Source organism: Carettochelys insculpta, chromosome 10 (genome assembly GCF_033958435.1).
Source record: "Carettochelys insculpta isolate YL-2023 chromosome 10, ASM3395843v1, whole genome shotgun sequence".
NCBI classification, from domain to species: Eukaryota; Metazoa; Chordata; order Testudines; family Carettochelyidae; genus Carettochelys; species Carettochelys insculpta.
Window position 1 is genome coordinate 24,289,554 of NC_134146.1, and position 18,179 is coordinate 24,307,732.

The following is an 18,179-nucleotide window of genomic DNA, read 5'->3' on the forward strand; positions in this document are numbered from 1 at the left end:
ATCTTTTAGTTTAAACCCTTTCTCTACTTCTGTCTTATATCTTGCAGTCGCTGTTGGTTTAGGGCCACTTGCCAATCATGAAGGAAGGTACAGTAAAAAGATGTGGCTTGCATCTTGATCAGAAGATGGCCTAGTGAGAGTTCAGAGTGATCAGCTCCTTCACTAGCAGGTCTAATAAATGCTCTGAGTTGCAGAGACTGCTCTGCCACCTGAATCCATGAGTGAAAAGTCAGGCTTCTCTTAAGTTTACTGCTTCCCAAATATGCATATGTTTCAGACTGCTCAGTGGTGTACTCTAATATATGGGAGGGGGAAGTGTGGCATTCTGCATATCTCCAACAATCACCAGTATCTTTAATACTTGGACATATGAGTTGGTGGACACTACAGAAGAAATATTTTTCTGTTGATTTAATTGAAGGAGAAGACTGACTTGGTCTTTATTTGATGCACAATTTTTCCCTGATCCAATTCATGCTCAAATTCTTCCATGCCCCCACCCCACATATTTCTTAAATAAATCAGCAGCACTGCAGGTGCTTAGCACTTCTTAGAAATTTGCTCAAAAATATCTCAAGTTGAAAGCACAAAAATTAAAACATTGAAGGTCACTTATGAAAATATTGGCTCCGCGCCCCAATCTTGCATTCCTGAACAATCTAAAACTCCCATTGCAACTTCAGTGGGTGGTCTGAACACCCCCCCCCCCCAACACTTTTCTTTCCTTCTTTAAGAATTGTGGCTGAATCATTGTCAGGGAACTGAGAATAAAGTCAGTGAAATCATGATTTCACATTGCTAGCGATGAAACTGGTGCATACTCTAATTTTTAACTTGAAGCACAAACATATTTTGAGGTGTGTAACATTCACAGCTTTTGCATATTCACAAATGGCATTTTACCTAAATACACACAAGTCAGTCTATAAAAAATGGCTAGCTATAAAACCATCCAAAAGATTTCTTGTAAAGAAGAAAAAGGAAATTGTGTAAAATGTGAAATCAGTATTACTGTTCGTTTTATATTCACTAAAATATGATACATGTTTAGATAAGTGTCATTTGTACATATGGAAATAATCACTCATTTTCTGTAAGTACCCCAGCTATATACCAGTGTCCCACATAAAATAGGCTGTTTCATGATGAATAACATTGTACCTACATGAACAGTACACTTGAGAATTTTGGAATACCAGAGACTATATATTCCCATAATGTTTTTCCAGGGTGCTATACATCATAGTGTTAAGTATGGATCAGTCATTATATTTAACTACACAACTTTAGCACGGATTTTTTTTTAACCCCATAGGAAATAAAAGGCAAATCCATCTTCAAAGAATGGTGTACAAGGAAACCTGATATCAAATGATTCCTGTTTCTAAGAAGAGACATAATATTCTGTGAATGACTGACCCAGTGCTGACCTTGATCATAAGAAGAGGTTTGTTTTGGTAGTCAGCTATTGCCAGCCACCTGAAGAGAGTTTTGGGAATCTTACCAGAGGGAATTCTCTATACTGCACATTTGTGTGGTACAGATTCTACTGCAGATAGGATGTTGCCATGTATTTAGATTTCTTGATTGTTCTTTCAGTGTATTTTATACATAAAACATGTATTGCTTCTTGAAGGCGAAATCCTACACATAGGACCTTCACTGCTGGAATTTCTATAATACACACAAAACGTGTATTAGAACAGCAGTAAGGGCCTTAATTATACATAACCCTGGAAATTCTAATTAAAGATTTCTCACTCTCTCTATATACACCTATATACTGTTGACCCCAGAAAAGTGTACCATGTGTATTGTGCTTTATTGAGGTTTGAGCAAAGCACAAGGAGAAGCATTACCTGGATTTCCAGGCATTTAACATGCATATGCAAGACATTTACATTACTTTTTAGTTAATATTGTGCATGCAACTTTGTTTAAAATCTGAAATATAATAAAAAGGAAGGAGATGGGAAGAATGCAATTTAGCACAGAAATGGAATGCAATCAGGTATTTTGGTTTATTTTTCATTGAAACATCTACTGTAGACTAATAGTGCTAATTGTCAAGCTGCCAGTGTTCCAAACCACTGTGACAGTGATTAATTCGTGTTTGAAATTTTCAATCAAACTCTTCTTCAGATCTGCAGTTGTTTGTTGCTGGGAGGTCTGACAATAAAGCCTACATTCAAAATGTGGAACAAGCACATGATCCTGCATCCCTTTTGCATCCAAACCTATTGCTGTCTTCAAAGAGAGCTATATATTTGTACAAAGAGATGAGTACCAGACCAAAAATAAAAGCAGAGTATTAGACAATATATTAAGAATATTTTGCACCGTAAATGGATACTGAAGATAACCTTCACTCTACTACATCCTAGGCCTGGTCTGCACTAGGGATCAAAGTCAGTTGCAGATACTCAATTCTAGCCATGCCACTAGTGTAGCTAGGATCAATGTATCAAGACCGACTTTGTTCCCTGATGTAAATCAGGGCTCTTTGGGCTTGTGCCAACATACCTTATTTCACACAATAGCATGGCATGCCAGGGTCAATGGCCAAGTCCAGAAAGATCAATTTTGCTGCATCCTGATTGATGTGAGGAAAAAAAAAAAGTCTGTCTCCGGAAAAATCAGTTGTGGCTCATCAAACCCCCTGTAAGTATAGAAATACCCTTAATGGAGAGATAATTAAGTGAGATGTTTAAATGTCATTCATTTTTAGACTAGGTATATGTGATATCTATGTAAAATTCACACACTTGAATGAGTGCAATTGGTCACCTTATTTGGACTTTCTCTACTTTATGCGCATACACATATCCCAGATTTACACATGCATTTACACAGTGGTATCTGTTTACATATGTAAATAGGATGTGCACACATTAGGCCTGTAATTGAACATGCACAGATGAGAATGCGATTGACTCTTAGGTCATGTGTACACATGCCCCTCCCTTGTGGAAGGGGCATGTTAATGAAGCACTTTGGAACTGGCTAGTGAGGCTCTGACATGCATATTCCGTGCCTCATTAGCATAATGGTGGCCAGTCACGCTTTGAAAGTGCTGCTCTCGAACACAGATTGGCTGTACGGATGGGGGCGCTTCGAAATAAACCCCACACTTCAAAATTCCCTTATTCCCATTTGTTTTGGGCCTTAAAGAGCAAGCCTTAAAAGCTGTTTCTAGGGGCAAACCTGCAGTTCAGGTTGCAAAGTGCTTTCTTTTCTTATAGAGTCCCCTGATTAACACATTAGGCTCTGTCTCCAAGGGTGCCAGTTTGGGAGGGCCTGTGGGGCAGCAGCTCTGCATACTGGGTCATTGCTTGTTCTGCTGCCCCTTCCCCTGACTATTAGGGAGGATGGGGAAGTACACAGATTGCAAGTTATTTCTCCAGCCCCTCCCCTCAGCAGCTAGGAGTGAGGCATGCATAAAAGCTGTACTTCACATCACTCCCCGATAGTCAGGAGCACAGGCAACGTGTAGTGGTGCACACAGGGGGCACATCCACCTCATATCCCCCTCCACACACATACTGACCATGAGCTTCGTGCTGTTTCCAGTGAGTACAGGGACACTGCTGCCCTTCCCCAGCAGTACTGCAGCCTGAAAGTGCTATTCCTGGGCAGCACAACTCCAGGGGATGTGGGGGCAGAACTGCCCCTGCACCCACCGGAACCACAGGAAGCAGTGAGCAGGGGTGGAGAACGGGCAGGGTAGAGGTGGGAGGGGAGGGGCGGGGCATGATGCAGCTGCACTTCACTCCTGTAATCCCTGCACCAGTCAGGAAAACAGGCAGAAAAGCCACCCATGACCCAGTACACATGGATGCTGCACCCCTTTGCCCTCCTGAAATGGTCGCTCTCTCTCTCTCTCTCTCTCTGTGAATCTTCCTCATTGCAACACGTTTAAATTTTGTAACTGGTGAAAACAAATGAAAGATTTCACAACTGTGACTTTTCTTAGCCAGATAATGAAAAACAAAAATTTTGTTTTTGTTTTTTTCTAAAAAAAAAGAAATGTCAGTTTGCCAGTGGTGCCATCAACATACATAACCAAATAAATCAGTTGTGAGTAATGCTTAGCAGGGCATGCTGTTACGGAAGGACACAGCAAAGCCGCCGACTCTTAGGCAATGTTCCTTAAAAGCAAAGACCATCACAATCTATATATTGCCTGTTCTCATTGTCTCCATTTTTATTTTATGTATCCATCGGTATAGGAGTGATTCCATAGCTTATAGCTCATCTTAAAGACCAAGAACTTTAAATTATAAATGCTATTTTCTAGCTTTGGTAGTGTTCTACAGCTTCTGCACCACATACCAGGCTACATAACTAAATTGATTAAGATGGCACCTTCCTTAGCAGGTGTTTTGGAACTCCAGCTTAATTATAGTCATGCAAATGTACATATGCCAACCAGTCCCTCAAATTATGCCCTCCTGTTGCACAGGAATCAATTGTGGCCAACACCCTAACAATAAAAACAGGTTTTGCTGTACAGTTTTTTTTTCCATTACGGGATCCCAAAACTGTCTGGGGGGCAAATGCAATATATGAAAATAAGTACTTTCACCTGAGATAAGGTGAGCACAGATGCTACTGGCTCAGATGAAAGACATTACTTTGTCTTTGGCTCAATTTGTAGAAGCGTTCCTGGTGCTCAAAAAGGGGTCTTCAACTGAACCTCTGCTGCAGTAGAATAAAGGACACACCCAGAGTGAATTTAATTATGGAACAAGAGACTTCCCTAGCTAGCAAACACCACATTAGCATGTGGCAGACAACAGCTAACTAGAGAAAAGATGAAATTAAAATGTAAGTAACTAAAGTTCAAGGAAAGGCCAGAACATTTTAAAAGGTTGGCTTTGTTATACAGGCAAGAAAACATCCTATGTGCACATGGAAGGGGGAAAAATGATATATAGAAAAAAAAATCTAGGTGGTTTCACAGAAAAAAGGTAGCAACTTTACCTCAGCATGATGATAATTACCTATAAAAGGTATCATGTGCTCTCAACTCTGATGTGGCAGTGTTTGTATTTCAGGAGTAGTATGATTTTAACTTCAGTGGGCTAGTAATTAAAGCATATATGAATAATACATGGGGAATGAGAGAGGGCATTTTTTATAGACAAAAATACATGAAATAACCAGTTGGAGATGCTGCTACAGAATTCTGAATGTTCAAGCTTCCTGATGTTTGTGTACCTGACTTAAAATATTAATGAAAGCACTGAAAATTTATACCCAACCCCTAAAGCAACACATGAACAGAGCTTTTATGGTTATGTCTACATGGCTATTGAACACCCATGTTTGGGCAGTGACAGCTGTCTTGGCTCATGGCTTTAGGGCTCTTAAACTTCAATTCAGGCTCACATTGGAGCTTGGCCAAAATGTGTAGATCGCAGTTTTATAGCCCCACAGCCAGAGTGCCATTGGCCAAAATCAACTGACACAGGCCAGTCAGAGGTGTACTTACACCCGAATGTATTTGCTACTTTTCATAGCAATGTATATATAAATCTTAGACATATACATGACCACTTCCAGAAAAGGGCTATTTTTTAAAAGATTCTCTGTGGTTGAAATCAATGGCCCTATAAAACTGAAGTAACTGGACACAAAATCATTTATATTCAGTCCTACCAGAAATTCATGGGAAAAGCATTACTCCACCACAGAAGAAACATGTAAAAATGTAACATGATCCAGTGGCTGGAAGCTGAATCTAAACAAATTCAGACTGGAAACAAGGCATACATTTTAATCAATGGGCGTAGTTAACCACTGGAACAATTTACCAAGGGTCATCATGGTGGATTCTCCATTGCTGGCAATTTTCAGGTGAAAATTGTAGTTTTATTATAAAAGATCTACTCTAGGAATTTTTGAGACACTATGACCTGGGGTATACAGGATGTCAGTCTAGAATTTACAGTGGTCCCTTCTGGCCCTAGAATCTATGAAATCTTTGCAATAGTTTCAGGTTCAACTATGTATTTCTGTATTGAGGATTATGACGATGACAGTGCTTACTTTCTAGGCCCTGAGAGATTCTTCCCCCCGGTAAGAGAAAAATCACATCATCAAACCCAAATTTGAATGCTTGTGCTGCCACTACCTGTTGCATACGTGTTCTGTGAATCACCAGATTACTTGTTCTAACGCAGTCAATCTAGCGCTCCCATGAGCAAAAATATTTTAGGTTTATTTTATTTCTTTTTATAACCTACTAGTCCCTAACAAACTAGACACACTTCAATCTGTCTAAATAGTTTGAAACAATATGCAATGCTTATCCAATGGTCAGTAACAAATTGGGGTCAAAGTGATACTCCACAAATTAAGAATGTTACATTTTTCTGTTTCTAGTCCCAGCCACTGTGATCTGACAAAATTAACGCTGTCTCTTAGGCTATGTCTACACTTCATGGTTTTGTTGAAAACAATTTTCATTGGACTTTGACAAAACTTCTGTCGACAGAAGGTGTCCAGACAGCCTCTCTCTACCCCTGCTGCAGACTTGCCTACCCCTGTGAGGGACAGCAAAGCTGTCACTGTGCCCATTGTGCTTGTCCTGCATTTGCAAGCAACACAACTGGTCCGTGGCTGCCATGCAGCCAGAACTGCCCCTGGGCTTGCGATGGCCCCACATGGACATGCTGCAGTTTATGCTGCACTTTGTGGCAGCTGCCTTCATGTTCCTCAGTGAGATCAACCCACGCCCATGTGCAGCGCCTCGTATCCCATGGTGGACAGGCTGCTCTGGAGGAACCACACTGGACTGGTGGGACCAGCTGGTCATGGATTGGGATGACCAGCAGTGGCTCAAAAACTTCCGCAGGCAGAAGGCCACCTTCTTGGAGCTCCTTACCTGGCTCACCGCTGCCCTCCAGAGATGCAATACCCAGCTGTGGTCCACCATGCCCGTGGAGAAGCAGGTCGCAATCACCATCTGGAAGCTCACCACCCACTACAGCTATTGGTCAGTGGTCAGCCAGTGTGATGTGAGGAAGTTCACTGTCAAGACCCTTCTCATGTAGGTAAAGCAGTATTAGGCTGCAGGGCCATCTCTCTAAAGGGGGACCCTTGGGAATCAGGGTTGGGAGGTATAAGGGGTGGAGTGGGGGGTGGGGCAGAAGTCCCATCCCCTGGGGATTTTGCTGCCCTGCCCTCTCACAGTCCTGCTGCTGGGACGGGGGTGGTCACAGGCACCTCCCTAGAGGCCAGGCACTCCCTCCCTCATTCCCTGTCATGTGTATTTGTTTGCCTCTCTCTGCAGATTGTCAAGGCCTTCAGCTCAATCCTGTTGCAGAGGGCATCCATGAAGGAGAACTTGACCAGGTCATGGCTGCATCCACTGCCCTGGGCTCCCTGAACTGTGCTGGAGCTAATCAATGGGCTCCACATCCCAGTCCATGATCTAGAGCATGGCACGACCAAGTTTATCAACAGGAAAGGCTACTTCTCCATAATGCTGCAGGCCCTGGCCAACCATTGTGGACAGTTAGCAGACATTTACATTAGGTAGGGTGCATGACACGTGTTCCACAATTCCGGCCTGTGCTGGAAGCTGTAGGTGGGCACATTTGGTCCCTCCCGTGCCCCCATGAGCTGGTGGTTGGGGACATGCAGATACTAGTCTACATTGTGGGGGATGCAGCCTACCTCCTCATGCTGTGGCTGATGAAGCCATATACTGGACATCTAGACCCCATCACGGAACAATTCAGCGAGGGCCTGAACCACGCGTGCCTTCAGCTGCTTCCAAGCATGGTTCAGGTGCCTGCTGACCTGTCTCAGTGTGAGGGACTGCAACATCCCTGAGGTTGTGGCAGCTTGTTGTATCCTGCACAACGTTATGGAGGGTTGGGGAATGGACAACAGCCATGACGGGCAAGCTTGAAAGCAGCCGAGCACAGCCACCATCTGCCAGGCCCATCGGGATGAGATACAGATCTGGGAAGCCCTGAGGAAGTTCTTCTCCCAAGGACAACAATAACCCTCCCCAGGGTCCCTCCATCGGGGACATCAGGCTCACATCCTTAGCCCATCTCCCGTGACCCCTCCCCTTGCCCCTTCATCCCTCCCCAAACCCTGAATAATAAAGCCACTCATGTGTGTATCAAATGAAAAATTGGTTTATTGAACTCTTTACAGTGCTTTGGGGGAGGGTGGCTGAAGGCCTAAAATTTGGTGCTGGGAAGGCTCAGAACATGGAGGGAGAAGGGGCAGGGAACCCAGAGGGAGATCAGGATCCTAACTGGCACTGGCCTTGGGAACCCTTCTCACTACATGTTTGGGGCCCCCGTTGGGGCTGGCTGAGAGTGGGGAACATGGGGAGGTATGAATGGGGGGAGCAGAGGAGGAAGCAGGGAGAAGGGAAGGTGTATATCTCAGCCCTTGGTCCAGCTGTGTAGAGCACAAGGAGAGAGAGACAGAGAGAGAGAGAGATGGTCAGTCACTCATGCAGACTGAGTCCCTGGGGCTGTGCTCTCCACCATGAGCACTGACCAACACACCTCAGCCAGGAGAGGGGGATGTCTGGGCAGCAAAGCTATGTGTAGCCTGCACAGTGGCCTTGCCACACAGGAGCTACAAGGTGCCTATGGAACTGTGCTACATGCTGCTGCCCCTAGTCCCCAGATGACTGGGAAGCAGCCCAGAGGTTGTCCAGTCCAGAGGGGTCCATTCATGGGTGGCAGGGGAGCTGGGCACAGGCTAGCCCACTATAGGCCCATCAAGCACCCATGGCTTAGAGCACTGCCTGCAGGAGTGGGTGCTGCCTATGCGGGCAGGAATGCCCTTTTGCAGCACCCCTCAGGGTGCCTGGGTCATGCTGGTGCCCTTGTGGCTAGTCTGCTTCCAGCTGTGGCAAATTCTGGGGGGGGAACCCCCCGCCAAAACTCATCTGGCCTACCATGAGCTTGGCAGCAAAATGCCACCCATACTTAGGGGCTGTCTGCTCTGTCTATGTGGTTCCATCAACTGGGACCGCAACGTGACATTCTGCCTAAGCCAGCCAAGTGACACCCACTCACACTCCACCCTGTCTGCACTCTTTCCATGCCCTGGGTGTGTGATAAATGGGGCACTCGCTTGAAGAACCCTCCCTGGTGTCTGAGGTGCAGGAACATCCTGGCTGGCTGGGACTGGCTCATGGATGATGGTCAGGATGCCAGCCTCCTCCAGGTCTTGCTGTTGCCCCTTTTTCAACTGACCCTCCTCCTGGATGACAACAGGTGTGTCGAGCCCCAAGACCAGACTTAGGCTGAGGGGTAACCTGCTTCTTCCCCACCCACAAGGATCTGGTGGAGCACCTGTTAATAAGGATATCTTGGTGGTTCTGCCCCGACTGGCCTGTGGTGTCCAGGCTTCGACATAGCCCTGTCAGAGCTTCTTGACCCTTACTTGTTCAAGGGTGCAGGAGGGGTGCCCACACTCTGCCAGGGCCTTGGTCATAGGTGTCAGCATTTAAGGCACATGGCCCAGGGGTCCTGGAGAATCAACTCCTCAGCTCAAAGCTCCAGGAGGCCCTGGATCTGATCTCTTGGCTGAACCAGCAGGGGGCCCACTTCATTGAGCCCCAGGGAGGGTCCTGGGATCCCTGATGCTCCTCCCTCAAAGGGCTGGGGAAGGGGGTTTTCAGGGAGCCCGTGTCTCAGCCATGCTGCTGCTAGATGTGGCTGTGGGCATACCCTGGAGACCTGTGTGGCACACTGCTGCTCTCAAGCTCAGCTTCCTGCTATGGGGTTCTCCAGCCTACCTGAAGCTTTCAGAGGACCCAGAGGCAAGCAGCATAGAGTGCTGATTGCTTTGGACAGACTGTCCAGCACGTGTGGCATCCCAGAGGCCTCTTCTGTCAACAGAAGGCCCTCCATCACATCTGCTCATGCCTTTTGTCAACGGATCTCTCAACGGATGCATTCTTTCTTGTGGCGAGTGGGGTACGGCTGTCAACAAAACTGTTCCACTCTGTCAATTTACTGTTGGCAGAACACACTTTGCAATGCGGCCACACCCCAGGTTTTGTTGACAAAAGTGCCATTTTGTCGACAGAACCCTACAGTGTGGACTTAGCCTTAAATATAACTAAATTTATAATATTCAAATAGCGTATTACAAAGCAACTGTTTTTACTCTGCACACAGCAAGTCCTTCATCTAAAACAAAGAATATTTCTGTTCTCAAATGTTTAATTGCATTTCATACTTGCATGGCATCAGAGATTAATTTTCAAGTGTATTAAAACTATAGACCTAACACAAATATGTTATAGCCATCTTCTGGTGATCTGAATTCAAGCACCTTCAATTCTCAATGAATCCCTCTATGCACATAGCCAGCTTTCAAACCCTAGCTATTTCAGTGCTGGTTTATGGACGCTCCCTAGAATTAGGCCTGTGTGCCATTTTTAAAGATCGGCTTTGGTCACAGCCAAGCGTGCAAACCATTCTGGTTTTCCTGTTTTCCAAGGGGCTCGGGAAAAGATGTCATGGTGGGAGGAAGCACAACATCACTATTTTCAAGAAAAATGTGGTGCTTTCAAGGGCTGCTCCAAACTTTCTCACCCGAGAGGCAGGGCTGCCTCAGTAGGTGCAGGTTGAAACACTCTGCTAGCAGCTCCTTGCTGGTTGCTTACAGTGTGCACACTTGCCATAACCCTCCACACAGTCTGAAAATTCCCAAACACTCAGAAAATGGAGTAATGTATTTTGGAAAGCTATGTTTCAAAAAAGGGTTTGGAGGTTCGTGATGGATAACCAACTGAACATGAATGAGCTGCTAGTGTAATACAGTGGCTGAGAGAGCCATTGAAGTCCTTGGACAGGTAATTGAGGAATACTGAGTAGCAGTCCTGATGTATAACTACCAGCGTATAAGGCATTACCGAGGCCGGATCTACATTAGACCTTAAAAGTTAATTTACCTATAATCGATTTCCTTGGCTAAATTTTCCCGTCATCCTCCCTTACGCCTCACAATATTTAGGAGTACAGAGGTCAACTGTTGACCCCTGATAGTTTGAGTTCACGAGTCCCTCTGCAACACACAAAAATCAAACCCCAGAATACTGATCTTGATTGGATCCATCTTCTGGCTAGTGAAGACATACCCTGAGCGTTAATATAATACAATACACAGTTCAAGTGTGCACACTTTAAAAAGGAAAGTGAATTGGAAAGGGTTCAGGAAAGAGACAAGAATCATTTGAGGTCTGGAACACCTGTCTTACAGTGTGAGAGTCAAAAGTATCTTCGTTTCAATAAACCAATAGATTGTAAGAGATTCCACAGTCACAGTCTAAAACTACTTCTGAGGGAAAGCAGTTTCTGATAGTAGATGGCTCTTTCATTTAGCAGACAAAGGCATAACAATCTCCAATGATTAGAAGCTGAAGCTAGACAAACATACCAAAAATAAGTGTTTTGTTTTTTTAAAAACACTCCACTGAGGATAATTAACTGTTGGAACAGCTAAGGATTCTGTTGCTTGAAATGTTTGAATTGAGCTTGGATGTCTTTCTAAAAGTTACATTATAGCTCAAGCAGAAGTTATGGGTTTGATAAAAGAATCAGTTGATGAAGTTCAATGTCCTTTGTTACTCAGGAAGTCAGAAAGAGGCTCATAGCAGCTCCTTCTGGCCTTAACATTTATGAAAGCAAATACACTAAACCATCCGTCCTTATTTCTCTCTTCCTACCAAGTAAAACTATTACATTCTTGCACTGACACTGTCCTATGAAGGAATGACAATACCCAAACTTAGTGCTTTCTCTACAATTGCAATGGAAAAACAATTCACAAAGTAGTCTTGGCCCCATGGAAATTAAATGGGAGTTTTGTCATTCACTTCCATGTACTTTGCTTTCATTTTTTTAATCAATTAAAATCCAAAAGATTTTGATAAAATAATCTCTCCACCTTTAGTTTGATAAAGCTTCTGATACCTTATTACATTTACTTACTCAATCATTGGTCACCTGAGTGAAAAAAGAGCACTTTAAAGAACTGCAAAACCTCTCACCTGAGACAGAATCTGTGCAGATTTACTAGTTCCTAATCTAGTTGTTCACTTAATATTCTAAGAGCAAAATCACTCATGTCAACTTCAAACCATCTATTTTCTTAGTCACTCCCACACTAGAAATCGCATGTCAATATTTACATATACTATGATTTATGTTGTTAATAGTGCTCTGTAGTTGGGATTACATTGGAAAACACCTTATTGAAGATGCAATTGCACCTACCCAAATATCTGACGTTAAGAGAATCATCTGACTAGAGTGCCATTGATTATTTTTTTGCTTTGTTTTCAGATGATAGGATGGGGATGGCAATGACCCTCACTAAAGTAACTATTATATTCTTGCAGACAAAAATATTCAGCTGTCAGTGGGGCAGGGGTTGCATGCAAGAGATATTGCTTTCCATCTGTATCCATCTCTACTGGGTTGGGCTAAATCATACATACACACAGTATCTGAATATTTTATCTGCAAAAATGAAGATAAGGGGCTTGCATTTATAGTATTTAATGTGCCGTTATTAAGAGATTTGCAATGAAGTTTGTGGTTAGATTTTTCAGACCTGCACATTCAATGCTCTAGCTTAAAAAAAAAAAAAAGAGTATTTCAGTATCTAATAAAGCATAAGTGATGGATTATTATGGAATTTTTACATTATAAACAGGCTATCCACTATTAAAATATACCATCTTGAAAGTTTTTCTATTACTTACTCTTTGCTTTTTGTCGGGTGTGGGGTACAAGATAAAAACAAGCTTTTATTGTTTAATGTGCATCTGGAGTATATAAAAAAGCACAGGATGAGAAAAGGATACTCCATGAAACACTCTGTCAGAAACATTCACAGTCAGAATTCCATAAATAGCAAGATGTTAAATAGATAATTAAAATGTCTTCCAGGTCTAAACTATAGGGAGCTAGAGTTTTAATCACGGAGAGTACATTCATGAGAGGTTTCCTCTTATCTAGATGATCAGATTCTGATGGTCTCTAAAAACATAAAATCCAGGTCTGGAACACTGAGGCTGCGCCTACACTACTAACTTACTTTGAAGTTGACTTCAAAGTAAGCTGCTACTTTGAAGTAGCATGCAGAGCGTCTACGCACACTTTCCCTTACTTCAAAGTTAGCCTCCCTTACCTTGAAGTTAACTTTGAGTCACTACTCCATTCCCGGGAAAGGAGTAGTGGCTTACTTCTAAGTTGAGAGTGTAGACACTCTGCATTCCTTATTTTGAAGTAAGGAGTTTGCCAAGGAGGTGACTCACCACTCTATGGTCCCTGCTGGATGCCTTAAAGGAAACAGCTCCCCAGCAGCCCAAGGCAGGAGCAACATGAGTTCCCACTTGGACTGCCCTGATGGAAGCACCAGCCTGCTTCCGCACCCTCTGGCTACCAGAGCGGCATGCCAGAAGCCCCTGCTCCCTCCCTGGGAGCCCCAGACAAGGAGTCCAAGGGGTCGCAGTACCCAGGCAAGGGCCATGCCAGGAGGGGATCCTCCTGGACTGAAAATGAGCTGAAGGACCTCCTTGCCCTGTGGGGGGAGGAGAAGATCCTTTAGCAAACTGGCACGCAGCAGAGGAATGCAGAGGCCTTTGACCAGCTGGCTAGCGGCCTCACTGCCTGAGGCTACACTGACAGCAGCATGCAGATAAAAGTAAAAACTGCCAGACCTATATCAAGGCCCACAATGCTGCCAGCCAGTTGGGGGCATGACCTGTCAACTGCCCGCACTGTCAGGAGTGGCACAGGCTCCTGGGGCTGAGGGAGGTCACCACCTTAGAGCCCATGGTGGACACCACTACTCCTCCACCCATGGACAGCGAGGACCAGGAGGGCCTCTCCTGCACCATGAGCTACCTACCCCACCCCACGCAGGGGGCGACTGACCGAGGGCAATGATGAAGGCACCAGCGACAGGACCCTTATCACCCTCCACTCCGGGACGCCCAGCTGAGCCTCCTCCAGCCAAGCCTTGCCCAAGCCCCAGGATGTCACAGCCAGTACGTATGGGATAAGCAGGATGTTAACAGGGACAGGACACACCCGGAACTGCCCTGCGGCCCACACACCTAGGAATGGGGAGGGAGAAGGAACATGGGCCAACCCTCACCAGGCAGGAACCTTTGGGCACAGGGCTCATGGGCCCTTGGGCAGCAGGGTAGGAGCCAGCAGAGCAGGAGCCCTGGCCCCTTCAGGGTTGGGATCCACTAACAGGCTGGAGCCCTGGCCCCTTCTGTCTCCATAGGTCCATCGTCAGGAAGGTGCCACAGCCCACCAGAGTGGGCTGCAGCCGCAGGGGGTTCGGGGAGGGCCACCCCTCACCCCAACCTATATTCCCCTGTGGCCATGGCAGGGCATCCCGTAGATGGCACTGGAGGGAGGAGGAGGAGAAGGAAGTGGCCACCAACTGGGCAGTCATGTGGGAGATGACCGGGGTGCTCCAGGACTGGCTGGCGATGGAGCGGGACATGTGGGTGTGGCTGGCCGGCAGCCTAGAGCCATGGCCCAGGCCTTGGCCACACACCTTGCCCAACCGCCCACCCCCTTGCCAGACTGGTCCACAGCTACTCTCTCCTGCATCCGCCCCCCAGCATCCGCTCGCTCCTCCCCCCTCCCCGCAGCCACCCCCCTCCCTGTGGAGGTGTCACTGTTCACCTGCTTGGAGCTGGCTCGATGGCTGTTGGCTGAGACAGGCACACCTGGCCCAGCCCCAGTGCCCCCTCAGCACACTGAGGAGGCTCAGCCCACAGCACCCCCACCCCAGCTCTACCTCCTTGTGGTCCATGCCCTGTTGCAGCCCCACAGGGGGTCCCAGTCCCTCCACACCTAGGCCCCCTCCCAGTTCAATCACCTCACATAGCCCCCTGCCTCCTTCCTGTGGGCCATTCATCCATGCACTGTAAACAGTTTCACACGTCGTTCTGTTTGGTTTTGCAAAACAAGTTTATTCCTCTGTTACTAAAGTATAAAGTTCCCACCCTAACCCCTTGTCTCTGGTGCTTGGTGGGAGAGTAGTGATGGGGGGAATGCGGGGGCTGGTGGTGCAGAGTGTGGCTGGGAGGGTCAGAGCAGGCCTGGAGTGAAGGCCTGGCTCAAGGATTGCTGGACCCTGACCCCATCCCTCTGTGACTCGTGGCATGGGACAGCTATTCATACCCAGCCCCCAGGTCCACAGCCTAGCCCTGGATGAAGGGCTCCTGCCAACCCTCCATGAGGTTGTGGAGGGCACAGGAGGCAGTGATGACCAAGGGGATGTTTGGGAGGCTGACATCCAGCCTGGCAAGCAGACTGCAAAACCACCCCTTCAGCCTCCCCTATGCCTGCTCAACTGTGCCCCTGGCATGGTTGAGGCGACCATTAAAGGCATCCTGGGCCGGTTTGGTATGTCCTATATAGGGCCGCATGAGACATGGATGCAGTGGGTCTGAGGCAGGGCCATGATGCAGGGGGGCATCATGATGTCCCTGAGCGAGACCTCCTGTTGGGGGACACATGTGCCTTTCTGCATCCAATGTCCCAGCCATGAATTCTGAAACGCCCAGGCATCATGGGCCCTGCCAGGCCACCCCATGTACACATCCAGGAAATCGGCCCCTCGTGTCCACCAGTGCCTGCAGTACCACCAATTTGTACCCCTTCCTGTTAATGTAGGAGCCCCCACTGCATCCAGAGCCTGGATCACCACATGCATCCCACCCAGAGCTGCAAAACAATTAGGGAAGCCCATGTCCATGAACCTGGCGAGGGCAGCATCCAGGTCTCCCAGGGTCATGACTCATGGCAAGAGCACCCTGTTGATGGCTCGGATGACCTGTGGGGGCAGGAGAAGGAAGACACATCCAGGAATGCCAGACAGTTAGTCCCCAACTTCTCCCTAGCCCCAGGAACCCCCTTCCCCTTTAGCCCTTCCCCTAGGGTGGGTCTGTGGTCAGGGCCAAAGTTACCTCAATCTTCACTGCACTGACAGTGGCCTTGCCTATGCTGAATTGGTGGCCGATGGACTGTAAGCTGTCAGGGGTGACCAGCCTCCACAGGGCAATGGCCACCCTCTTCCACACTAGGAGTGCTGGCCGCATCTGTGTGTCTCAGTGCTGGAGGATGGGGGCGAGCCAGTGGCAGAGGTCTTCAAATGTCTGGTGGGTCATTCTGAAGTTCCTCAGCCACTGCTCATCATCCCACTTCTCCAGCACCAGCCAGTCCCACCACTCGCTGGTGGTGGCGGAAGCCCATTGGCACCAGATCGGGGGGGGGGGGGAGGGGAGGGTAGCAGTGCTGTGGCTAGGGTCTGCAGGCTGGGTCCCAGGAGGGCAACCCAGCCATGCCACTGGAAGAGGAGGCCAATCAGCATGGCCAGCAGGCTGGCCAGAGTGAACAAGACCCTTGTCCTTGGTGCGGGGTGGGAGTGGGCATGTTCCTTGGCTGTTCTTCCCAGCAGGTGCTCTGTTGCTGTCTGCAGTCTGGCAGCCTTGAGAACATGCATGGTGGGGTGTTGGGAGGGGCCTGTTAAGGGGTTGGCTGGCTGCAAGCCTGGAAGGGCTTGTCCGCCATGCAACCCTCCGCCTGCATCATTTCCTGACCCCTTACGTCGAAGTAGGGGGAGGGTGCATTTCGTGTGTAGATGCTCTACTTCGAAATTGTTTACTTCAAAGTTATTTTGTAGTGTAGACACAGCCTGAAATGGTTAAGCTTGGTTGCGACTGGTAGTATTTGCAGAACAGAGGTTCTTTTAATGGATTCTGCAGAAAAAGTTCTGCAATCTTGCCTTACAAAGAGTGATGTTTCCAGTTTCACTGAAATGAATTACTAGATCTTAACTCTGCCCAGCACAGAAACACTTCTGCAGATGTCACAGTGCTTCTGCAGTATCATCATTAAGAGAAAGGAAATCATAGGCCAGAACCTTGCTTTGCTAACTAAATAAATATCCAGTCTTAAAAGGATTAATAAAATGCCTGCTATAATTACAAGGTAAATATAAAGGCAGCATTTCTGCTGTGAGGCCTTCATTGGACTGTGGAAAAGCTGGAACAAGATTAATAGGGGAAAAATAAGATTAGCTATTTTTCATAGCTAGAAGAAGGCTTCACGGTTAAAGCAATTCAATAATCTTATTTTCTCATTCCACCATGTTTTATTAACTTATTTTTCATCTTGTAGCCCACACAAAACCATAACACTTATTTAGGTGTTACATTTATATCCATGTCTGTCTGTATCAAGCTACATCTAGTTATTGTGCAGTATATTAAAATGTACTGTAATTTTAAGGGACAATTTAGATCCAGGGCACAGTAAGAGAAAGGAAAACACATCAGTGCCAAATTAGGCACTGATTAGGCATTTGATCACTTTCTCTTCTCCTGACACAAACAGAAGGTGTTGGTAATGCTTAGGAAGACTGGGTCCCCAATGAACAGATGTTAATAACAAAGAACATCTTCCTCATGTTAAATTGCCAAAAAAAGGGACCTGATATTGCAGCCATTGATAATGATACTCATATATCATGCATTCTAAGTCATGACTAAATAATTAAAATCATTGCATGGTACTTTGTTTTAGGCGAGTAAAACAGAGCACAGTGTTAGCGGGCAGAAAAATTAAATGTAGTTCACATAAGTGATTGTCATTGGATGTACGGAACATCCTGATACACATGAAAATTGCATCAGGAAAAAAATTCAGTGATATGTAGTTTATTCCAAGTAGTTATCTTTTACATGACTTGTCATTTGGACATGTATTAGCATACTAGGAGAGGGGAGACAGCACTCTTGTAGTGGATGGAAAGGGGGTCCTTTATTAAGTGTACTACTGGACACAGACTCTGTATTGCTCCCTGGCTTTCTAGTTTTCAGATTAACTAATCATAATCTGTGCTACCAAGTGTCACCACAAAGGGTCTCCCTCTGTCTTGACCAAAAATAGTCATGGCTGGAAATGCTGACTAGACTATAAGGGGAAAGGGTAAACAAAGGCTGTGTCTACACTATGAGATAATATCAATTAAGTCAATTGGCCCAATTTTTCCCAAGTGCCTGTCCTCACTGTAAATTCCATTAGCTCAATTTCTGGAGAACTAAAAATTGACATATGGATATCATAACAGCATAGTAATTTGATGGGTGT